Genomic DNA, 6377 nt, shown 5'->3' with positions numbered 1-6377 from the left:
CAAGTGTATATTTTGGAATAATCTGCCTACTGGAAAACATCATTCTGTTAATATTCTAGGGATTGTTCTAGTTTCTGATAGAGTTTTAGTCTGCTGAATTCCACATTCTGTCAGAATGAGCAGAAAATTCTCTAAGACAGATCCACAGTCAGCCATGTCAGTGGATACACCTGCTGGCCAAAAAGCTGCATACCTTACTTGATGCGGGTTGTATCTGGCAGTTGAGCCATATGTCCTGGTGTCTACCTCTGGACTCATTTGTGTTCAAAATACTTATTAATTGGAAAGAAAGAAGGTGCTTTTTGTTCTCTTTTTTCCTAGTCATAAAGTGTTAAATTAAGTATGTTTAAGTTTAAATTCCATCTACAAACATATCTTTACCCAATAAACTGTAAACTTAGCTGTATTTACTTTCATTTTCCTAATTTTCTGACTTAAACATTTCTCTCAGAGCAATTCAATTTTAAGCAGCGAAGGGAGACATGTTTAATAATCAAAAATTATCCAAAATAAGTTCTCCTTTTCATTTGAATGTATATTCCCTAGAAGTATCTCAACTCCAAATATGCTTTGTTGGTTAGCGAAAAATGTTTTATGCATTGCCCTCTAATTAGAATTCAGGAAGTAGTGCTCCTAGCAGATGAATAAATATATTCCTTTATTTTGACATTGCACCGTTGGTGAATTGGTGTTGGAGAAAGTACCAGAATAACTATTCTCCATTTATTAGTATTCACTGCAGGAAGTGACCTGAACTTCATGATTTTTAAAATAGTCTTTTTCAAAAAAAGAAACTAGACATTTAAATGTGTTTTTTTTATCCGAAAAGTACACAATCATTTTTTTCAGACTAGCAACTTGTCTTTCATTTGAAGTTTTGTTTTTTCTTTACTTCTAGAAGAGTTTCCTTGAGCTTTTTAAATCTGATTCTATTTGCCTAAAGATACATAGATACATAGAAAAGTTGATGTTTTCCAAGAGGGTGTTGTGGGGGATGGGTAAAAAAAAGGTCATACTTAATAGTGAAATAAAACTTTCCTCCCTGAGTTCAGGAACAAGACACAAATGTTCACTATTATCACTTCTATTTAACATTGCTTGAGGTCCTAGTAAATTCAATAAGGCAAGCTAAATAAGAGGTATAAAGATTGGAAAGGAAGAATAAAATTGTCATTTGTATTTGACATGTCTATATATGGAGAAAAACTGAAAGAATCCATGGCAAACTATTGGAATTAATAAAGAATTTAACAAGGAAGTTAGCTGCAAGTCCTGCAAAAAAAGTTCTTATCACAAAAAGAAATTCTGTAACTATGTATGGTGACGAATGTTAACTTGACGTTGTAGTGATTATTTCACAATACCAAATCATTATGTTGTACACCAGAAACTATTATAATGTATGTCAATTATACCTTAATTAAAAAAATAATTTTTTTAAAAAAACAATAGGGACTCACAAAGGTATTGGCTTTCATGAAGGCCTTCCACTCCATGGTCGCAGAGATTTGAACCTGCCAATGTCAAAGCCCCTCCTGGTTGTGGCGGGCTTGGAGGTGGGTCAGGGCCTGCTCTGGCCAAGCCCAGCCTTGCAGTCATGGCCAAATTACAACTGAAAAAAAAAAAATCACATTAAGAAATAGTGAGAAGAATTTAATCTAGAGTTATTTTTTAATGAAAAATATAAAAACTTTTACAATAAATCAATTACATTTTATTTTTAAGTTTAAACTTTTACCTTCCCTGTTGGCAGAAATTAATCGTGTGATATTAGTTTGTATTCTTTTATTCTTCATAGGATTTAGTTCATTTAGCAGTATAATGAACCTATTCAACAGAAATTAGCCTAGAAACATGTTTTAATGTCAGTGCCATCAATTCCTGTTCATTCTAGTTACTCATGTGGTTGCGGATTGATTAGCAAAAGGTTTAGATGTTTTAGACATCTTAAACATAAAACTACATAACTTATTTCTTTTTCACCATCCACACTAAATCTAAGTATACATGGAGACAATAAGTTTTCTGCACCAAGAAATAATGGTTTGAAGTTTTTGTTAACTTTTTTAAAACAAGCCCATTTCCTCAAGTGCGCAAGGTCAATCTGATAATCAGTTATTAAGCCATCTTAATCAGGGATAGACATCTTAAACATAAAACTACATAACTTATTTCTTTTTCACCATCCACACTAAATCTAAGTATACATGGAGACAATAAGTTTTCTGCACCAAGAAATAATGGTTTGAAGTTTTTGTTAACTTTTTTAAAACAAGCCCATTTCCTCAAGTGCGCAAGGTCAATCTGATAATCAGCTATTAAGCCATCTTAATCACGGAATAATATTTATTTATTTATTTATTTAATTCTCATGCAAACGACAAGTACATTTACGATCAATGTTGACAAACACCTCCATGTTAGGTGAACCTAACCTTTGGGTCATTCATTCCAAGCCAGTCTGATCTGCTCAAATCAAGGCTCATTGAGGTGGCAATAAGTCTTTATTGAGCATATCACTACTGAGACTCCACAGTATGATTCTTAGTAAAAACCATGTACGATACAAAATCTACTAGTAAAACTAACAAAATTATTCTTTCATTTGTAAAAAATGATTTTATTATATGAGCCAAAATTTTTAGGATTGGTCACAAACTTGAATGGTAAAAACCATGGTTCTTAAGGGCAGCGTAAAAACATTAACATCTGCTATTAGCCATTTTAGTGAAACCTCCGAAATGGCAGTCCTTAGGCTCCTTTTACCATCTTCACAGACATGGGATCATGGACCTTTATATGTGCACTGACCTCATGATGATCTTCTCCAAGATTTATGACTCTGATTGCTGTTTCTCAACATTACCAATGAGGATGTGGTCACCTATTGGTCAGTGAAGTCAGTGTGGTAGCCACTATTTCATTCTTGTTGTTGCCACACTGAAATGGTCAAGAAACAAGGCGAAAAAAAAGATGGCAACTGTGCTGTGTTTTTTCAGCAGCTTTACCTATATTTTATTTGATTCACTGTTGCATGTTACATTTTCTCCACTTCTTTCTCTCCAGGAATTTAAAGAGAAGCTCTGGAGAGACTATGTCAGAAGATAATAAGAATATTACTCAGGGCTCCAATCAGAACATCTCATCCTCTCACATTCAGGGTTGATGGCTTTAGCAAATGTCCTCTGAATCTTTCCCCTCTTGAGGCACTTTCTCTTTCATTCTAATCCTTTGTTCAGGAGTGTAAGGGACATCTGTGGTCTCCCAGGTGTTTAAGACACTTTTTTAAAGAGCTAGTTGTCTGTGTTAATGCTTCAACTCATTATCTTTTCAAAGAAGTTCATTAGATCCTTATGTAAATAAAACCATTGATTGTGTGGCCAGCAGTTGGTCATAGTATGATGTACCTGAATTCACAGCTCTGGCTGCACAATTTCCATCCTTATTCTTGAACTCTTGTTATATTTTGTCCTCAGAAACTCAGATGATAGGCCCATTAGAACTATTTCTTTCCTATCTTATAAGGCCTAAGGTACATACTCTATTTCTTACAGCTCATTTCTTTCCTACTAAAATATCATCAGACTTCTCTGTTTCCTTTGTGCTCACATTACTCTTCCCTGTGCTATTGCTTTGATAAATACCAATTTCTTATCCTTCCTCTTTACATAAACACACTATACTTCTCCATTGTCAGTCTAGGAAAGAAACCCTTCATCCTGTCTTCCAAAAACCTTCTAAAACCCCTGTCTCTGCTCTTTCTTCAGCTTCTCCCCATCACATGTACTGCTTCAGCCTGGCTGATCTCTCCTCTTTTGGCGTGTGCCTTTCTCCCATCCAATGCTGAGCCATTGCTCATTAATTTTACCATCTGGAATGCCTTTCTTCCCCTCCTCTCACAACCATTAGCCTTCAAGATATGACCCAACTTTTCCTTATTTCTTTAAGAGGCCTTTTGTGACTACTTCCATTCCTTTTAGCTCATTCTTTTCTAAATGACTCTACAACTTGTTTCCAGAATTTCTCATTTGCCACTCAGTTATCACAAATAATTCAATATGTTTTCTTACCTCCCCGAGGAGAATATATATTTTAGAGAATAGAAGCCATAACTCAGGATTTCTATCCTTCTCCTCCACCCCTCATTAACTTATACAGGGCCTTTCATGGGAGGCACTCAATAGTCATTCGTTGAGAAAATGACCTGCATCATCTGGTGCTGAACTATTGTGTATTGCAGACAGACATCCGCCTGATGTCAATGGGCAGCTGGAGGGGTCCCTGAGCTGGAGGGGGTGGGGGCAGCATGTGAGCAGGCAGCAGTTTCCCATTCAATTGAATGTTTGGCATACTTGGAATCTGCCTGCTGTGGGGAGGTCACTTGGCCTGGACTATACAGCTCAATGATACTCTTATTAGTTATTTCGGAAACTTTGTCTACAACTCTTCTGTGAAATATCTATCATCATCTTTTCTGTATCCAATAAGTATTCAGAATCAACTTTTTAAAAGGGTATTTCTATGACTGCTTTTTTAATCATTCAATTTCATGAACATCTAAATGCTAAACAGAAATAAAGACCCAAAATAAAGACCAATTTGTAAAACTTGGCCATTTTAATGTTCTTTGCAATAAAAAAAAATAGAGTTCTCTTGATTAATGAAGACATGTAAGCTGTTTGATAGTACTCAGAAATGTCACAGTAAAGGTGGTTTTCCTGATTGGTTCAGTCTTCAATAATTATAAGGAGTTACTTGTATGAAACTACTATCAAACCAGCAAGACTGCATTTATGCATCCATCATTTTCAAGGTTGTTAGAAACCTGAGCATATTGTCCACAAATAACCTTGCCTCTTTGTGTCACAAACCCAGCTCACTCACATTCACATCAATGACAGTACCTTTGGTAATGACACCCAAAGTTGTATAAAGTGGAGATGAAGGATTCTTCTTTACACCAAGTATTGGCAGGCAAAAGGTGGCTTTTGGTCCAGGACGTGTGCATGGGCCTTCTTGAAATGTAAGCTCATTGGCCTAATGAATCTTTCATATTTAGGTGGTTTTAGAGTAAAGTCATCTCCAACAAAGCAGGCTTTAGTAACCATCCTCTTTCAAGCTTTCTTCTTCATCTTTGCTGTTTGAATAACTTTTAATACCTCTGTTTCTCCCTGGGTACAAACTTTGGGCAGTCATTTTCCCACTTTCTCTTTTTGTTTTTGTTGAATCATTTGGGAAAGTACTTTAGCCTGAAACTGTCCCTTTCCGTCCAATAGGCATGCAGGTACTGCTCCTTGTGGAGTCTTTCCACCATTCTTTCCATCTTTCCATCATGTTTGGTGTTTCTCTTTTCATGCATCTTGATAGTTTTTTTCATTTGCGTTTTCTCAGCGTGGTGCTGTTTATGGTAGAGCTCAGCTTTGAGACCAATCATCTTTTTTGCCTTCTTTGAATGTTCATGAACCTCCTTTCTCTTTTTCTCTTGGTAATCCAAACGATATCCATAGTACTTATAGTGTAACTCAATATATTCGTTTTATGACATGGTTACTGCTACTGAGCTGCTGGCACAGTCCCCTGGATGCAAAGAAACTCTCGACTTTCGGGTCTCAGAGACCCATGAGCCTACTTCACACAACTTAATACCAGAAAGGGACCCAAAATCAACTTCTTAATCATACTTTTTACTGGTAGGAATTATACCTTACACTTGCATGACACTTAGATGTCACAAAATTTATATATATATATATTGCGTTTGGACCTTAGACTAGCCCTATGAGGTATGAAGAACAAGTAATGCTGAACTGCTCCTCAGAAAGTTTAGACGATTAATTGCCTTAAGTAGTACAGTTTTCTATTTATCTATCCAGTTTCCTGCTATCATCATCAACAAAACTTAGCAGTTTATATTTTATGTAGAGGTTTTTTTCCTATTAAGTAATTCTCTACTCTTCCCATCAGCTCTAATCTTCCAAACCTGTTTTGTTCTGATTCTCCATAAGGCAGCCATGCTTTAGTGCAACCCATTCCTGGCCTCGATGTTTTGTGGTATCTGGTGCACAGATCCCTTCTCTCACTATTGATGATATAGTGCAGAGGTTGGAAAACTTTTTGCATAAAGGTCCAGATTGTAAATATTTTAAGCTTTGCAGGCCATGTGGTCTCTGTTGAAACCACTCAACTCTGCCATTGTAGCATGAAATCAGCAATAGATAATACAAAAATAAATGAGGTAGTTTTGCTCCAACAAATCTTTTTATAAACATTGAAATTTGAATTACATATTATTTTCATGTGTCAGAAAACATTATTATTTTGACTTTGAAATTTTTACAATCATTGAAAAGTCTGAAAGCCATTTTCAACATGCAAGC

General features: G+C 35.8%; 1 pseudogene; it reads right to left on the bottom strand.

The window, feature by feature from the left end:
• Positions 1-4771: 4771 nt before the first annotated feature.
• Positions 4772-5545, bottom strand: LOC102898158 (annotated as a pseudogene).
• Between the last annotated feature and the right edge of the window lie 832 nt (positions 5546-6377).

The sequence above is a fragment of the Pteropus alecto genome, unplaced genomic scaffold (genome assembly GCF_000325575.1).
Source record: "Pteropus alecto unplaced genomic scaffold, ASM32557v1 scaffold7, whole genome shotgun sequence".
In the NCBI taxonomy this organism is placed as follows: Eukaryota; Metazoa; Chordata; class Mammalia; order Chiroptera; family Pteropodidae; genus Pteropus; species Pteropus alecto.
The sequence above is the reverse complement of the archived record's forward strand: the minus strand, read 5'-3'. Positions and strand labels throughout refer to the sequence as shown.